General features: G+C 41.1%; 1 protein-coding gene across 1 annotated transcript in view; it reads left to right on the forward strand.

Moving 5' to 3' along the window:
* Window positions 1–8,447: 8,447 nt before the first annotated feature.
* PAK1 (p21 (RAC1) activated kinase 1) overlaps window positions 8,448–19,061 on the forward strand; it is a 96,008-nt gene continuing 85,394 nt past the window's right edge. Inside the window, exon 1 of the mRNA XM_052661600.1 lies at window positions 8,448–8,622. The gene's annotated coding sequence lies outside the window, so the exon portion shown is untranslated. The remainder of the gene's footprint in view (window positions 8,623–19,061) is intronic.

The following is a 19,061-nucleotide window of genomic DNA, read 5'->3' on the forward strand; positions in this document are numbered from 1 at the left end:
TGGTTCTATGAAGACCTACATGACCTTCTAGAACTAACACCCCCAAAAGATGTCCTTTTCAATATAGGGGACTGGAATGCAAAGGTAAGAAGTCAAGAGATACCTGAAGCAACAGGCAAATTTGGCTGTGGAGTACAAAACAAAGCAGGTCAAAGGCTAACAGAATTTTGCCAAGAATGCACTGGTCATAGCAAACACCCGCTTTCAACAACATAAGAGAAGACTCTACACATGGCCATCACCAGATGGACGACACCGAAATCAGGTTGATTATATTCTTTGCAGCCAAAGATGGAGAAGCTGTATACAGTCAACAAAAACAAGACCAGGAGCTGACTGTGGCTCAGATCATGAACTCTTTATTGCCAAATTCAGAGTTAAATTGAAGAAAGTAGGGAAAACCACTAGACCATTCAGATGTGACCTAAATCAAATCCCTTCTGATTATACAGTGAAAGTGAGACGTAGATTTAAGGGCCTAGATCTGATAGATAGAGTGCCTGATGAACTATGGACAGAGGTTTGTGACAGGAGGCAGTGATCAAGAGCGTTCCCAAGAAAAAGAAATGCAAAAAGGGAAAATGGCTATCTGAGGAAGCCTGACAAATAGTTGAGAAAAGAAGAGAAGGAAAAGGCAACAGAGAAAAGGAAACATATACCCATCTGAATGCAGAGTTCCAAAGAATAACAAGGAGAGATAAGAAAGCCTTCCTTAGTGATTAATGCAAAGAAATAGAGGAAAACAATAGAATGGGAAAGACTAGAGATCTCTCCAAGAAAATTAGATATACCAAGGGGACATTTCATGCAAAGATGGGCACAAGAAATGAAAGAAATGGTATGGACCTAACTGAAGCAGAAGATATTAAGAAAATGTGGCAAGAATATACAGAAGAACTATACAAAAAAGATCTTAATGACCCAGAAAACTATGATGGTGTGACCACTGACCTAGAGCCAGACATCCTGGAATGTGAAGTCAAGTGGGCCTTAGGAAGCATCCCTATGAACAAAGCTAATGGAGGTGATGGAATTCCAGTTGAGCTCTTTTAAATCCTGAAAGATGATTCTGTGAAAGTGTTGCACTCAATATGCCAGCAAATTTGGAAAACTCAGCAGTGGCCACAGGACTGGAAAAGGTCAGTTTTCGTTCCAGTCCCAAAGAAAGGCAATGCCAAAGAGTGTTCAAACGACTGCACAGTTGCACTCATCTCACACGCTAGCAAAGTAATGCTCAAAATTCTCCAAGCCAGGCTTCAACAGTACATCAACTATGAACGTCCAGATGTTCAAGCTGGATTTAGAAAACCCAGAGGAACCAGAGATCAAATTACTAACATCTATTGGATCATCGAAAAAGCAAGAGAATTCCAGAAAAACATCTACTTCTGCTTTAGTGACTACGCCAAAGCCTTTGACTGTGTAGATGACAACAGACTGTGGAAAATTTTTCAAGAGATGGGAATACCAGATGACCTTTCCTGCCTCCTGAGAAATCTGTATGCAGGTCAAGAAGCCACAGTTAGAACTGGACATGGAACAGCAGACTGGTTCCAAATTGGAAAAGGAGTACATTGAGGCTGTATATTGTCACCCTGCTTATTTAACTGAGATGCAGAGTATATCATGTGAAATGCCAGGCTGGATGAAGCACAAGCTGGTATCAAGATTGCCAGGAGAAATACCAATAACCTCAGATACACAGATGACACCACCCTTATGGAAGAAAGCAAAGAAGAACTAAAGAGCCTCTTGATGAAAGTGAAAGAGGAGAATGAAAAACTTGACTTAAAACTCAACATTCAAAAAACGAAGATCATGGTATTCAGTCTCATCACTTCATGGCAAATAGATGGGAAACAATGGAAACAGTGAGAGACTTTATTTTCTTGGGCTCCAAAATTACTGCAGATGGTGACTGCAGCCATGAAATTAAAAGATGCTTGTTCCTCGGAAGGAACGTTATTACCAACCTAGACAGCATATTAAAAAGCAGAGACATTACTTTGCCAATAAAAGTCCATCTAGTCAAAGCTGTGGTTTTTCCAGTGGTCATGTATGGATGTGAGAGTTGGACTATAAAGCTGAGTGCCAAAGAATTGATGCTTTTGAACTGTGGTGTTGGAGAAGACTCTTGAGAGTCCCTTGGACTGCAAGGAGATACAACCAGTCCATACTAAAGGAAATCAGTCCTGAATACTCATCGGAAGGACTGATGCTGAAGCTGAAACTCCAATACTTTGTCCACCTGATGTGAAGAACTGACTCATTGGGAAAGACCCCGATGCTAGGAAAGATTGAAGGCAGGAGGAGAAGGGGATGACAGAGGATGAGTTGGTTGGATGACATCACCAAGTCAATGGACTTGCGTTTGAATAAACTCTGGGAATTGATGATGGACAGGGAAGCCTGGCATGCTGCAGTCCATGGGGTGGCAAAAAGTCGGACATGACTGAGCACCTGAACTGAACCAAACAGTGCTTGCATCTAAATGACCTGAAAGGTCCTGATTAGGCTAAGATGACTTCATAAACAAAACATCACTGGTCAAGGTCTTTGGATTGAAAGAATAATTTGTGATTTTTTTTACTTTGTAAAAACAAGAGACTGTATAAATGCAAGGAGTAATTGGACTTAAAAGAAGTCAACTGCCAACTTCTGTAAACTTGGGCATGTTATTATATATCTTAGATTTAATTTCTTTCTTTGACTATATAGTTTAGTCTTCTAAAGTCCCTTCTTCTTCATCTGATTCTGCTTTTTCATGTATTTAGCCAATAGTTTCTTTCTTGGTTATAATCTATTAGCCCTTAGTAATAAATAAAATGCTGGCTTCTGATTAATATACCTAAATTTCACGTGTCTTTCATTTCATCAGAGGTACCAAGCTTAGCTAAGCTTCCTGTAGCTCACCTCTGAAAGAGACAGCATGTGAATTGGCTGGTCTGCCTTCTGTCACCAAAACAGCATCTGGTTTTTGAGAACTGAGGTCTAAAAACAGAAGGTGCCTGAATCTGCTCTTTCTTGCTGAAGACATCAGTGATCCTCCCTTATACTGTATGATTCATGTTTTTTAGTTTCTTCCACCATATCCTATTTATTTTGTTTATTCGGCTTTCTAGTGCAATACCTTTTACATTTTTCTGTATGCTAGCCTCCCTTCTTAGTTATGATTCTTGGAGTCATAGGCCATTTCTAGGTCGTATTTAATCCTGATGACCAAGTCCAGGCAAGACCATATGGTATGTGTTTGTTGAATGTTTGAAGAGATTGAGTACTTATTAAATTTGCAGGTGATAAAGAATGGAAAGAAAAGCTACTGTGCTAGATGGCACGAGAGAGAGGAGAGTGAATGAGAGAGCAAGGGAGCTTGACAAGGTGGATTGAAGCCAAAAAGATGAAATTTAAGGAAGATGACAGTGAAGTTCTACATTTTAAGTTTCAAAGAAATGGCGACATTTGGGGACCCTAGAGGAGACCTAGCATGATGCTATACTTAAGAAAATTGTGGTTTTGGCTGCCTAAGCCCAATGTCAGCCAAAGGTACTACTGTGACTTTAAAGCTAGTGCAGCTTCAGACTGAATTATTGGAAGTACTAAGTATAGTTAATGGAGGTGATAGTCCAGCTACATTCTATAGAAGATGGACTGCACGTAGACTGTCATATTCCCCATGGGGAACCAGGCAACAAGAGGTTCATTGCAGACAGAACTGTATTTAGTGGAAAGTGCCCTAAAGCATCACTACTCAAAGTGGAGTTTGAACTCTTCACAGTCTGGGATGAGGTAAGCATAGAAATTGAGAGTGTATAGGAAATGGCAACCCACTCCAGTGTTCTTGCCTGGAGAGTCCCAGGGACGGGGGAGCCTGGGGGGCTGCCGTCTATGGGGTCGCACAGAGTCGGACGCGACTGAAGTGACTTAGCAGCAGCAGCAGCAGCAGAAACTTGTACAACAGTTTGACAGAGTAATTTTATGCCTAATGAATCTAATAAAAAGATAATGAAGTTTATCTTATATGTCTTTTTTTGTTTGATACTTTCCCTTTATTTTTTATTTTAATAGATTTTATTTTTAGAGCTGTTTTAGGCTTGTAGAAAAATTGACGAAAAAGTGCAAAGACCATACTCCACATCTGTCCCACTGCTCCCAGCACTTCCTCTGGAAGTGCTTAACATCTTGCATTAGTAGGTACAATTGATGAATTAGTATTGGTACATTATTATTAATTAAAGCCTATAGTTTATATTAGGGTTCACTCTTTGTGTTGTACAGTTTTGTGGATTTTGACAAATACATAGTATCAGGTATCTACTATTATAGTATCACACAGGATAGTTTTCCTATATAAAAAATGTCCTGTGTTTCACTTACTCATCCTTGCCACGACTTTCTTCGTGTGTGGCAACCACTGATCTCTTTTTTTGCTGCATCTCTAGTTTTTCCTTTTCCTGAATATTCTATAATTGGAGTCAGCCTTTTCAGACTAATGTTTTTCATTTAACAGTATATATTTGGGGTTTTCTAAGTCTTTTAATGGGCTTTCCTGGTGGCTGAACTGGTAAAGATCTTTTAATGTTTTAATTGTTCATTTCTGTTTATTGCTGAATTTAATACACATTCTATGGATGTTTGTCTATCCATTCATCTATTTGAAGCATATCTTGGTTACTTCTGAATTTTGACAATTATGAATAAGGCTGCAGTAAATATTTGTGGATAGATTTTTCAACTCATTTAGATAAATATCTAGGAGTGCAATTGTTAGATTGTTTGGTAAGCCTGTATTTAGCTTTATAACTGCCAAACTGTTTCTCAAAGTGGCTGTACTATTTTACATTCCCTTAGCAGTGAATGAGAATTCTTGTCGCTCCACATCCTCAGCAATATTTGGTGGTGTCACTGTTTTGGGTTTTAGCCATTTTAATAGATACCTAGTGGTGTTTTAATTTGCAAGTCCCTAATGACACATGGGGGATGATCTTTTCATGTGTTTATTTGCCATCTCTATATCTTCTTTGATGAGGTGTCTGTTTAGATTTTTTTGTCCATTTTTTGGTTGGGTTGTGTGTTTTCTTATTGTTGAATTTTAAGAGTTCTTTGTATATTTGGAATATAAATCCTTTATCATATGTGTATTTTGCAATGTTTTCCAAAGTCTATGGCTTGTCATTTCATTTTCTTAAAGGGTCTTTGCAGAACAAAAGTTTTAATTTTTAAATAAGCCCAAGTTTTCAGCTTTTTCTTTTATGGATTATGATTTTGTTGTATAAAAAGCCATCACCCTGTCTGAAGTCATCTAGATTTTCTCTCTGTTATCTTCTAGACTTTTTTTTTTTATAGTTTTGCATTTTACATTTAGGTCTGTGATACATTTTGAGTTAATTTCTGTGAAAAGTGTAAAGTCTGTGTCTAAATTTTTTTGCAGGTGGAGGTTAAGTTGTTCTCACACCATTTATTGAAAAGACTGTTTTCTCCATTGAATTTCCTCTGCTCATTTGTCAAGTATCAGTTGACTGTATTTGTGTGTGTATATTTAGGGTCTCTATTCTGTTCCATTGATATATTTGTCTGTTCTTTCACCAGTAACATGCTGCTTTTATCTCTGTAGCTGTAGTATTAGTCCTCTGGTAGATACCTATATATAGCTAGAGTTATATTCATAAGATATGTTGCCTAGGCTATATCCCAGACCAATTTAGTAAACCTCTGTACTAGGACTTAAGTATATATACTTAAACCTTCCCAGATAATTTTGATACATAGGGAGAGTTAAAAACCAGCATACCAAAATGATAAACTCCTTGAAGGTGTGGTCCTTTTTGATGATATGTGTGTCTCTGGTGGCTTGTACAGTTTGCTTAAATAGTTGTTGAATGAGCAGATGATTAAAAGAACTGAATGTGTTTATTTTGGAGAAGAGAAAAAGTGCATGGCCTTGATACATCATCATATACACATATCTGAAAGCATTTAATGTGACTTGGCACTGAAGGATGCTTTCTGAGTGCTCTTGGAGGTAGAATTAGAAGTTTACAGAGAGGCACCTGGCTGAATATTAGTTAGGAAGCACTGTCTCATAGTGCTCATTGCTCCTGAGCTTTCTGTTCTTTCACATTTCAGCAGAGCCCATATATAAGGGCAGATGCTTGGGAAATTAGGTAAGGTCAGATGTTACACTTACTGATGATTACTTTGAAAAACTATGTTCAAGACTGAGAGCTCTTTTCGGTTCTCCTCTCATTCATAAATTGAAGGACATGGGTATGGGAGTTAAAAGAATATTCTAAAACTACTTTGAATCTGAGTTCTCATAGTGCAGCAGACCCCTCTAGTCTGTATTATTGATTGATTATCTCCATGCTGGAAGAAATTTTCAAGAAATTCCATCTCTTCCACTAAAATTGAGATTTTGGTAGTTGTACTAGCACAGGTACTGAGGGTCTGGGAAGGGTGAAAGATACCTAACAGAAGAGCTCTTTTCTGTGCTCCTGGAGTTCTTCTCCTGTATCCGCTTGAAAGCAGATTGTTGGCATATTGAATGGACGTGTGGACATCTCTCAGGGAAAATGGGTAAATTCCATAAAATTTCCCTCTAGTACACTTAAATTCTGATCAGACATAATACTGGTTACCTGCTCTTTGCCAGGCTGTAGGAAGAGGGATATGGCAGTTGCTATAAAGATAATGGACATGGCAGAGAGAAATAAAACATAGGCTTGGGAGTCAAACCAAAGTTGGAATGAGTCAGTCCTTTGGGTGTGTGGTCTTGGGGAAGTCACTGCCGTCTTTCACTCATCACATCCTGTCTTCTACCAACTTGTGCTGCTGCTTCCAAGCCATATATCTCTAGAATATGTTTATTTCTCCTTATCTCTTCTCCAATATATTAGTCTAAATCATTACCTTCTTCTCTTGGCTAAAGTTCTGAAAGAATTTACTGACTTCTCATTTTCATAACTGTCTCCTCTGTTTTCCATTCAGCAGTTGGTGATTTTTAAAAAATATAGATTAGACCTTGTCATTATGCTTGAAACTTTCCAAATCTTTCCCATTGCTAAAACCTAGAACAAAACCCAAACTCCTAGTTATGACCCCCAAGAGGTATCCTGATATCTCTCAAGAGCAGTTTATAGAGGTAATTGACAAGGTAAATTACCCTTAGGAAGCACTTGGAAATGTGTGAAAGTTTTTTTTTTTTAATGTTTCAATTTTGGGGGGTCGATTTAGAGGGTCTGGGCCAGTGTTGGTAAATATTCTGTAATGTGTTGTTCTGCTTGGGGCCCTTTACAATGCCTGATTCACAGTATGTGTTTAAGAAATACTTATTGTACAAAACCATATTTTCTTGGAACTCAGTTTTTTTGTTTTGACTGGTGTTTTGGTTTTGGTGAGGAGGGGCTACTCTCTAGTTGCAGTGATGGCTTCTCTTGTCGTGGAGCCCAGGCTCTAGGGCGCATGGACTTTGGTAGTTGCCGCGCGTGGGCTCAGGAGTTGCAGCTTATAGGCTCTAGAACACAAGCTTAATGGTTGTGACACCCTGGCTTAGTTGCTCTGTGGCATGTGAGATCCTCCCAGACCGGAGACTGAACCCATGTCTCTTGCACTGGCAAGCAGACTTCACCACTGAGCCACCAGGGAAGCCCAGAACTCAGTTTTGACACATGTGAATTGGTGGGGCTTCCCTGATGGCTCAGTGGGGAAGAATCTGCCTGCCAGTGCAGGAGAGGTGGGTTGGATCCCTGGGTTGGGAAGATTCTGCTAGAGAAGGAAATGGCAACCCAGTGCAGTATTCTTGCCTGGGAAATCCCACGGACAGAGGAACCTGGAGGGCTATAGTCCATAGGGTTGCGAAAGAGTTGGACCCGACTTAGCAACTAAACAACAAACAACTACTTCGTAAGGTTGTGGTTATATAGACATAACATTTTGTGAAGTACCTGGTACAGAATAGCACTTAATAAATGGTAGCTGCTACAGAGATTTCTTTGCTTAGAAGCAGCTATAAGCACCCGCCCAGTGTTTTCCCTGGGGCATTCGAATTAGAACCTGACACCTTTGTTTGGGGTGTGGGTAGGTTAGTTTCTTTGCTTGAAGCCTAATATAGAATGATAGGTTTGATTTGACTTGTCCTGGGTCCAGACCCAGCTGGAGAAGCAAAGGCACAGAAGAGCCCTGGTTCTCTTTCTTGACTCTGGGGCCCACCCAGGAAGCTCAGACAGTCCCGGGAAAGCCTGGATTCACTGAGAAGTACCCACTGCTGAAGACTAGGTGGAGGAGAATAGCGGAGGGGATGGGAAGGTAGTAGTTTTTCCCCTTTCCCTCAGAGCTCCTTTACTGAAAGGAGAAGCGGGTTTTCTCCCGCCTCCTTCCCTCCCTTGTTTCCCCGCCCCTTCTGCTTCGCCAACCCTGGAGCGGAGCCTCTGCTGCGCCCTGTGAGGGCGGGAGTGTGCTGCACCCCGGAGCCAGAGCTCCGGCGGCTGAGCTGCTGCGAGCCCGGCCCTAGCCAAGTATAGCTGCCCGGGTGGAGCCTGGGTGTCGCGGGCCGACCAGGCGTGGGAGAGGTGCGGCTCTGCGACAGAAACCGCAGGCAGAGATGCCGGGGCCGGCTCCCCCGACCAGGTAATACTGGCCCACCCTGGGGCATCTTAGCTGGGCGGTGCTGGGGAGGGGGGACGGCTCTGCTGGTTTCCGGGGAGTGGTGACGCGGGTCCGGTAGACTTAGGGTCTCCTAAGTAATAGAACGGGTTTATGGTGGAATGCTCAGATGAGCCCACCCAGGGCTAGGCCAGGGCTGGAACCAGAGCCCTGGGTAGGGAAGGCTCTGAAGGGGAAGCTGGTTTTGGGGAACTTGCTCTGCCTGAGGATCCTTGCTCCTTTGCAAGCACCCTTCTGCTTGGCGGCTGGGGTGATGCTTCCGCCTGCTTTGGATTAGCTGCTGTCCTGCCGGACCGAGGGGGCTTTTCTCTCTGGTGCTGAGGAGGGGCAGTGTATTATAAATGACTTGTTAAGAGGTGGAGTGAACTGAGAGATGAGAGACCTGGGGTGAAGGGGAATTAGTCCTGTTTAGGCAGCCTTTAAGGACTTCCCGGGTGGCTCAGATGATAAAGCATCTTGCCTACTGAGTTTGTGGGCCTCAGTTTCCTTATCTGTGCAGCGAAGGGCTTGACATTTTGTTTGTGACTGGCATTTTCAGACTGCCAAACTGCCTTTTGGACAGGCAAGTTGGTAAAAGCCCTAGAGTAGACTGCAGAAATGTCCCCCTCAACACTGTAGGAGATAGGCAAACTTGGGAAACAGATTTTGGTACCTTTTCTTCCATCCAGTCTTCTGAATGGCATCTTACTGGGCTGCTCAGGACTCTGACTTCATGGACAAGGCAGAAGTTAAGAATGGTGATTTTTAAAGTATTGAGTGTAGGTATATTGGTCGTAGGGAGACAGAGCTGGGAAGAAGCAGGTCAAGGTATATTAATAGTTTTTTTTCCAAATTGGCCGATTCTTTGATACTTGGGCATAAAGCTGCTTTAATCGTAGCTGTCTTCTCTGGAACTTTCTCCTTAGAATGTCGAGCTAATGACAGACCTTGAGACTGTGTAATGTCTTAATCATGATCATCTGGCACCAAGAAACACATGTCAGGCTGATACTAACCTACCTTGATGATTTTGGACTCCCTTCTTCCCCCAGTTTTTCTATGACTCTACCACCTTATCTTCTCACCACTTGCCTTTCTACTTCCTACTCCTGATCATTTTTCCTATCCTGTGCCCTACCCACTTTTTCTCCCATTCCCATTTTCTTTTTCCTGCTCCCCTTTCTCTCGTACTTTCCCTTTCTAGTTCTTTCCCCTCCATAGCCAGTTTTTCTCTTGCATCTTTCTCTTCTTGGTTAGGCTTTCTTCTCTTTTCCTTTTGGTCCAGCTTTCTCATTCTTGGCAGGTTACTGGTTTGCAGGGACTTGCTATGGTGTTAGTGAAATCCAAACACTATTCCCTCCCTTACTTTTGCCTTTCACCACGAATCTATCTTCCCCAAGCTCCAGTCTCTCCTTACTGCCTCTTTGCCTTGCTTTGGGCCCAACAGTAAGTAGTCTTTCTTCTTGGATTTGTCCCCCACCTCATTTCCCAGAGGCAGAATGAGTAAGCCAGATGGGACGGGGAGGACTTAGGAACTGGGATGGGAGAAGGGCAAGAGTTTTCTGGAGGCTCTAACTTCCTTTAGTGAGATGAGCAACTAAAGTGAAGTTGCTCAGTCATGTCCCACTCTTTGTGACCCCATGGACTGTAGCCTACCAGGCTCCTCCGTCCATGGGATTTTCCAGGCAAGAGTACTGGAGTGGGTTGCTATTTCCTTCTCTAGGGGATCTTCCTGACCCAGGGATTGAACTGCAGTCTCCCTCATTGTAGGCAGATGCTTTACCATCTGAGCCACCAGGGAAATGGTGAGCAACTAGGAGACACACAAAGACTCTTTAGCAGCTTAGAAGCTTTGCTGACCTGAAGGAAGGGAGGCAGACCTGTGAACCTAGGAAAGAAGAGGAGGATAGCAGGAGTGGGTTGGAGGGAGAGAAGGAGGAATCCTGAGGGAGAAGAACAGTGGTCTTTTGAAGAAGAGTGGCCTGGATAAGATAGGGGTTGTTTAGGGCTAGAGATTGCTGTATTGGGAAACACTGTAGTCTGGGAAAGAGGACTATATACATTCATTTTCTTTCTCTCTGAAAACTAGGTTTTTGGGCTTGTTTTCTCCTCAGTAAACTTTTTTTCAGGAGTGTCCTCAGTCTGGGACAGTGAGAGGGAAAGCAGAGATAACAAGGCAAGATTGCTATTATACATATACTTACTGTCTAGACAGTGTGCTTACATACAAAAAGCTTTGAATATGATATCTGTTCATCCTTAAACCTTCTCTGAACCATCTATGTTAGTTTTGGTACCAGGTGTTGGGGATGCAAAAATGGAAATTGAACTAAGTTGCTGACTTCCAGTGCAGGTCTAAGAGTGGGTATCTGAAACCTCATGTGATAATGACATGTGATGTAAGAGAAACACAAGGAACTATAATAATGCAGAGGAGGGGACTTTTGATTCAGTAAGTGGCAGAGCTAGACCCTAAACTCAGGTCTTCTCTAAAGGTGATACCTGTGCTTTTATACCACATTATCTTCTGACTCTGTGTGTACATACAGTGTACAGAGGGTTTTCTTATGTTTTCCTTTCTGCCTGTCTGTGAGGCTAGACTCTAGGTGCTGCTGATATGAAAAAAGAACAGACTCCTGTGATAGGTCACTGTGCCATGGCCAAATGCTCATTATTTTGGAAGAGAAATACACTTTTTCTTTGTTAACTTCTCCTGGCTCTGGGCCACTTGGGGGACTTGATGCTGAGCTCCCTGTATGAGTCATTTGTGCTCCCGTCCCCTTCTGCACCCCTCCAATTTCTTAATTCAATTTCTGGCAGACTGTAGAGCCAAGAGACCAAATGGAGCTAGGTGAAGCATTTTATTTCCATTGGCCTCTGTAAAATAGGTATTTAATAACTGATAGTGTTGGTAAGGATCAAATGAAATAATAAATGTGTGAAAAGACTTTGTAAACTGTGAAGTGCTGCATAGATGTTACTGTGATTGTTCCTAAGTGTATTTTCAGCCATGAAAAATGCTCAGATGTTGCAGCCTGGAGGAAATGCCAAGGGTTGTTCACTGACTAGTTTAAAACTGAGCCTCAATCCTTAATAATGAAAGAAAGGGGCTAGGAAGAGGATGCTTTGCTTTAGAGACTGGTAATTGAGCCCTTTATTGAAAACTGAGGTTGAGAGGTTTAGTGTTTTCTTTGTGTGCGTGTGTGCTAAGTTGCTTCAGTCGTGTCTGACTCTTTGTAACCCTGGAGACGGTAGCTGGCCAGGCTCCTCTGTCCATGGGATTCTCCAGGCAGAAATACTGGAGTGGGGTGCCAGGTCTTCCACCAGGGGATCCTCTTGATTCAAGGATTGAAGGCACATCTCTTATGTCTCCTGCGTTGGCAGGCAGGTCCTTTACCACTAGCACCACCTGAGAAACACAGTGTTTTCTTTAAGGTCAAACAAATGGTAGGTGGCAAGCATGAGAAGTATTTTTAGTGATACCTTGTGCTATAGCAAAAAAACAAAACAAAAGAAGGAAGGGGGAAAGGGATTAAAACTAAACTGACCTCAGTTCACCTACTAAGTAGTTGGTTTTTAATCTTTCTAGTATTCATATATAAAATAGAAGATATTTTTAAATATCTTGAGTTATAAAGTTTAAAATAATTATATATAAAAAAGGAAAGTATATAGTAGGTACTTTATAGCTATACTTACTTTTATCCTGCAGAAATACCTTTGAAGTTACCTTCTTAAGAAAGTCTTCCCTGACTCCTAGGCTGTTAAGGGCTTCTATTTTTATTTTTTTTCATTGAAGTGTGGTTGATTTACAATGTTGTGTTAGTTTCAGGTGTACAGTGAAGTGATGTAATTTTATATATATATATATATATATATATATATATATATATATATATATATATTTCAGCTTCTTTTCCCTTATCAGTATTACAAAATATTGAGTATAGTTCTAACAGCCCCTTTTTTGGATTCATGTGCATCCTCTTGTTACTCATAGTGGCACTTACCATGTTGTACTGTCATTGGGGTTTATGTATCTGTCTCTCCTGTTAGCATGTGAATTATTACTAGACAGAGAAGGTCTAGTAGATCTTGGTGTTTACTGTTATTAAGCCCTATTTAATTTCTATGTATACATTGATAAATACGACAGAGTTGCTCCTTTGTGAAGCTTACTGTTTAGTGAGAGAGATGTATAATAAGTAAGCAAATATAATTAAGATTCATTACAGATGTTGTAAAAACCCAGAATTCCATTTGTTGAAATTAGCTTTAGGGTACTTATGAAGAAAGCTGAGTGCCGAAGAATTGATGCTTTTGAACTGTGGTGTTGGAGAAGACTCTTGAGAGTCCCTTGGACTGCAAGGAGATCCAACCAGTCCATCCTAAAGGAAATCAGTCCTGGGTGTTCACTGGAAGGACTGATGCTAAAGCTGAAACTCCAGTACTTTGGCCACCTGATGTGAAGAGTTGATTCATTGGAAAAGACTGTGATGCTGGGAGGGATTGGGGGCAGGAGGAGAAGGGGACGACAGAGGATGAGATGGCTGGATGGCATCACCGACTCGATGAACGTGAGTTTGATTGAACTCTGGGAGATGGTGATGGACAAGGAGGCCTGGCGTGCTGTGATTCATGGGGTCGCAAAGAGTCGGACATGACTGAGCGACTGAACTGAACTGAACTGAGACATGCAGGCAAAATATTTAAAAGAGTGTCGCCCAACTCTTGGGCCCAAGTTCGTAACTGTGCCACACAGCGGGAGGCAAGCAAGTGAGACTTCGTCTGCCCATCTCCATCACTTACATTGCCTGAATCATCACTTGCATTAGCACCTGAACTGAACCTCCCCATCCCCGCTCTGCACCCCCACCCTGTCTGTGGAAAAATAGTCTTCTGTGAAACCCGTCTCTGGCACCAAAAAGGTTGGAGACTGCTGATCTAACAGATAGTTATTGGTCTGAAAAAGCTTTGGGACTAAAGATAAAAACTTGGGTTTCATCAACATATAGATGATATGTTAAGTCATGGGAATGGATGAACATCTAGGACAGAGTGTAGTGTGAGGAAAGGAGCTTCCTAGCCTGGGACATGTGTAGGATAGCTAGTGAAGGAAGAGTCTACAAAGGAGATAGGAATGGACAGAAATATAGAGGGAAAGTTAGGTGAACGTGCTTTCCCAGAAGCCAGGAAAGTAGAGCATTTGAAAGAGAAGGGAGGTCAGTTACACTGAATACTGTTGGGAGGTTGAGCAAGATGAGGACAGAGTACCGACCGTTTGATTGGCAACATGGAGATGATTGACAAGGAGGCTTGACAAGACTACTTTTGGCCAAGTAGTAGGGTGTTAGTTGACAAACAGAAGGGGAGGAAGTGGAGATAGTATAAGTAGACAGTTCTTTTGAGAAGCTCTGTTATGAAGGGGAACAAAGAAATAAATAGTGTTTGGAGGAGTATGTGAATGTTAAGGGATGTGTGTGTGTGTGTCTTTGAATAGGAGATGCATAGCATGTTTATATTCATCCAGTATTCTAGCTCAGGCCAAAAGTTTAGAGATCTTGGTTTTTCCTTTTTTTCTTACACTGTATATTTAGTCTCTAAATAAGTCATTTGGCTCTACCTTCAAAGTACTCTCTGCCTACTGCGATCCATTTAAGCCACCATCAGTTCTCATATGAATTATTGTGATAACTTAATTGTTTCTCTGCTTTTCCTTTGCTCCTCTGCAGTCAGTACTGTGCAGCCCTAGTGGTTTATTCAAAACATAAATCAATCCTTGAGTGTCTTTGCACACTTGCTACAAAATCCAAATTTATTGTGGCCTGTAAGGTCCAGCATATTCTGACCTCTGGCTACATCTCTACTCTTAAACTGTTAACCACATTTCTCCTTGTTCACTCAACTTCTGTATTGCTGGCCTTTTTGCTATTCTGTATGCCCCAAATATTCTTATCTAGGACATTTGTGCTTACTGCTCTCTTTGCTTAAAATGCTTCCATATATTACTGTGATTTGCTGTTGCATTTCATCCATGTCTTGTGTCTTTTCCTCAGAGAATCCTGTCCTGATCATTATTGTATGTACCACCCCCATCGCTGTCCGTTTATATTCACATGAACTACTGTTTAATTTTCATTATGGACTTGACATTGTATATTTATTTATTTATTTCTTCGCTTCTCTTACTAATCAATCCATAAAGTCCACGGACACAGTGACTTTGTTCTATTCAGCTAGATTAGAATTGGTACATTATAGATGCTAAATGAGTATTAATATTTGCTGAATGACTGAATATGTTTGTGTGTGTGTGTGAGAGAGAGAGAGGGAGGTTAATGTAGCTGCTGAAGGAGAACATTCCAGGTGAGAGGGTCTCCTGAGCACATTTCGGTTTTCTCATTGAAAGTTGGATCATTGCCTGAGGGAAGGGGTGGATGAGCATCCCAATTGATGATTTAGCAGCAGCAGCAGCAGCAGCAGCAATCTTAAGTAGGAAGAGCATCATAATTTTCAAGCTAAAGCAGTCAACCAGGTAGTGGTCTCTAGGATACTCAGCTCTTTTAGTATAGAGGCAGTTTGGAGAGAGTTAAGCTCAACTATCCTGAAGTTGGGATTTTGCCACTTGAATTTTGAAAAGGAAGAGGAGGCAAGGGGGTAGATTGTTCTTGTTTTTTGATCAGGGTGGTTTAGTATATACATGTGCAGAGAAATTCTATTATAAGCCATCTTATTATCCTACAAATTTTACTGAGCGTCAGTTATCCAGTGTCCACAGTTAATATCTTAAGTCTCATTTTACTGATCTTTACCCTGGATTAATGGGGTAGTATGACTGTTGATACCACTGTGCACTTTCGGCACATTATAGTGTATTTATTAGATGAAAATTCTAATTCTCCTTACTTTTTTATTTTTTATTGTGGTAAATGCACATAATATAAAGTTTACCATCTTAATAACTTTGAAGTGTACCATTCAGTGGTGTTAAAAATACATTATTGTACAACCATCACCACCATGGAACTTTCCTGGTAGCTCAGCCAGTAAAGAATCTGCCTGCAATTCAGGAGACCCAGGTTTGATTCCTGGGTCAGGAAGATGCCCTGGAGAAGGGATAGACTACCCATTCCAGTATTCTTGGGCTTCCCTGGTAGCTCAGACTGTAAAGAATCTGCCTGCAACGCGGGAGACCTGGGTTTGATCCCTGGGTTGGAAAGGTTGCCTGGAGGAGGGCATGGCGACCCACTCCAGTATCCTTGCCTGGAGAATCCCCATGGACTGAGGAATCCTGGTGGGCTACAGTCCTTGAGGTTGAAAAGAGTCAGACACGACTGAGTGACTAAGCACAGCACAGCACAGCGTCACTACCATCCATCCCCGTAGCTCTTTTTATCTTGTAAGACTGAAACTCTATCCTGTTAAACAACAACTTCTCATTCTTTCCTTTCCCCAGTCCCTAGTCAACACCATTATACTTTCTGTCTTTATAATTTTGAGTACTCTAAGTACCTCATGTAAATGGAATTATACAATATTTGTCTTTTTGTGATTGACTTATTTTATTGAGCATAAAATCCTCGAGGTTCATCAATGTTGTAGCATGTTGTAGAATTTCCTTCATTTTCTGAATAATATTCCATTCCATACCACATTTTGCTTATCCATTATCTGTCAATGAACACTTGAGTTGCTTCCACATTTTAACTATTGTAAATAATTCTATTATGAACATGAGTGTACACATAGCTTTTCCAGACTCAGCTTTCAATATTTTTGGATATATACCCAAGAATTAAAATTGCTGAATCATATGGTAATTCTATAATATTTTAATTTTTTTAGGAACTGTTTACTATTTTCCATAGTGGCTATACCATCTTATATTTCTACCAGCAATGCATAAAGGTTCCAGTTTCTCCACATCCTCATCAACACTTGTTATTTTCTGTTTTGTTTTGTTTTTTTGATAGTAGCCATCCTAATGGTATCTCATTGTGGTTTTGGCTTGCATTTCCCTAAATATTAGTGATATTAAGCACCTTTTTATGTGCTTATTGGCTTATATGCATTTATCTTCTTTGGAGAAATGTCTGTCCAAATCCTTAGCCCATATTTGAATTGGGTTGTTCATGTTTTTGTTTTTGAGTTTTAGAGAGTTGATGTTTTTTGATGTTTAAGTGATTTATGTTTAGGGAAAAAGGAAGTGATGGCAGTAGGGACTAACTGATAGTGGATTGAAGCTCAAAATAAAGTCTAGGAATGCTTTTGGAAGTTCTTGAACAGGTGAGCTACATGAATAGGAGGTTTTGTTTGGATGATTCACTCTAGATATCAGTCAATGAACATTTTGGGGATAAAGTCTAGGGTGTGATCATGAGAATAATGGTTAACTTGGGCTGTGTGCATGGTAAGTCGCTTCAGTTGTGTCTGACTCTTTGTGACCCTGTGGACTATAGGCCTCCAGGCTCCCCTCTCCATGGGATTCTCCAAGCAAGGATACTGGAGTGGGTTGCCATCCTCTGCTCCAGGGGATCTTCCTGACCCAGGGATTGAACCCACGTCTCTTCTGTCTCCTGCATTGGAGATGCAGGTCAGGAATTGCCCAAGATGATAGAAGAGGATTATAAGACCTTTGGTGTTGATTTCTGCAAGTCATCTGCAGGGGTGATAGGAGTGTGGAAGATGTGTGGTATTATTGGTAGGGTGAGGGGTGGGTGAAGGTATAGGTCAGCGTAAGTTAAATCTTTGACTCCGGATCTCTCTGCTTTTTCCATTTTGCTTTACAGGTACAATTTTTTCCATGTTTTCCAGGTACAGCTCTTTGTTCATTCTGTCTCAAGTTATAATTAGTGGAAAAAGTATTTTTAAGAGAATCTGAATAATCAGGCTAGTCATGTCCTTTGCACTGTTTGATTGAATGATCTTAGGTAAGTTGCATACCCCATGGGTTTCATATTAGAACTATAAAATAAAAATTTTGAATTAGCTGACTTTATAAGATACTTCCAGCCCCTGTGTTTTTCTTCTCTAAACCAGGCTACCTAAGTCAGTGAACCATTACTAGTTACCTAATTGTGCCAGGTCTGTGCTGTCTTGGGGACATAGACATTAGTCGTACTTAGTTTTGTTCCAGGGCTTGTTCATGGACTGGTGAGATTAATATCATGAAATATGGAACCTGCTGCACGGAATTATGTATAAAATGCTATAAATTGGGGGCAAGGTAGAAATAGGAGGGCTGTGTGAAGGTTTCGTAGAGGAAGTGAGTCAAGCTGGGTGTTGAAGAATGAGTAGGAATTTTCTTGGCAGACAAGTTGGGATGTTTTAGGCAGAGAGAACAGTGTGGGCAGAGGCAAGAGCATGAAATCATATTGGGCTGGAATGAGAAGTTTAGCCGTAAAAGAGATGAAACTGGTTCGGTAATTGGAGATAAAAGGTATTTATTGAATATCTATTTTGTGTCAGACAGCATGCTGGGGACTTTATATATGCTTTTAAATTCTCATAATAAGTCTGTGAAAAAGACAATCTTACTTGTATTTTACCAAAGAGGAAACTGGGGGTCAGAAATTAAAGTAGTTTTTCTGTGCCGAGAACCAGCTTCCAGTTTTCCTCCCTCCCTGCTATCTCAGCACTTGCTTTCTTGTTGCTAAACCAGTGCAAGTGACTGGAGGCTGCATAGCGGGAATGTCTTTGACTTGTCAGAAGGACATCCCTCAGCAAATTCAAGACTGCAACATTCCAGGCTCCTGCCAAAGAAAACCTCCTGGCACGATTTAATTAAAGATCAGATTCTCATAACCAGGTGTCAAGGGCATGCACTCCCCAGTCTTGGGTGGAGAGCTGGTCATGCAAGTCTCAGCAGCTCTAAGTTATTGGAACTGAAAAATGTGATTAATATATGAGATAGGTTTTATTTCTTTTTTCCTTTCCCATCTTCATTTAAATAATGGCCTGCGGTATTATTAGAGGTTATGTAGTCCATTCCTTTGCCTCTTGAGTGAACAGTAAGGTATGGTACCGTGGAAAGAGAGGTGATTCTATAGTCACACAGATTTCATTTCAGGTCCCTGGCTCTGTTGCCCACTAGCTGTGTGACCCTGGGTGACTGGCAGCATCTCTGAGATTTTTCTTCTGAGTTATTCACTATTTTATCCCCCAGCACCTAACACAGCTTGACAAAAAGTAGGAGATGAATAAATGTTTGCATGACTGAATGAGGAAAAGAATACCAACCAGATTTCCAGGTTTTCTTGTAAATTCCACTAATGTTAGTAATTAAAATATCAGACCTGAGTGATGTCTGAAACCCTGTTTGTAAAGACAGTTAGTCCAGGAGCTTCTATGGGGATACTTTTAAAGAATTTTGGCAACTTTGTTTAGGCATTTAGAGGCCTCTCCTAAGCTCCAAGTCCCATTGT

Source organism: Budorcas taxicolor, chromosome 25 (assembly GCF_023091745.1).
Source record: "Budorcas taxicolor isolate Tak-1 chromosome 25, Takin1.1, whole genome shotgun sequence".
Lineage (NCBI taxonomy): Eukaryota > Metazoa > Chordata > Mammalia > Artiodactyla > Bovidae > Budorcas > Budorcas taxicolor.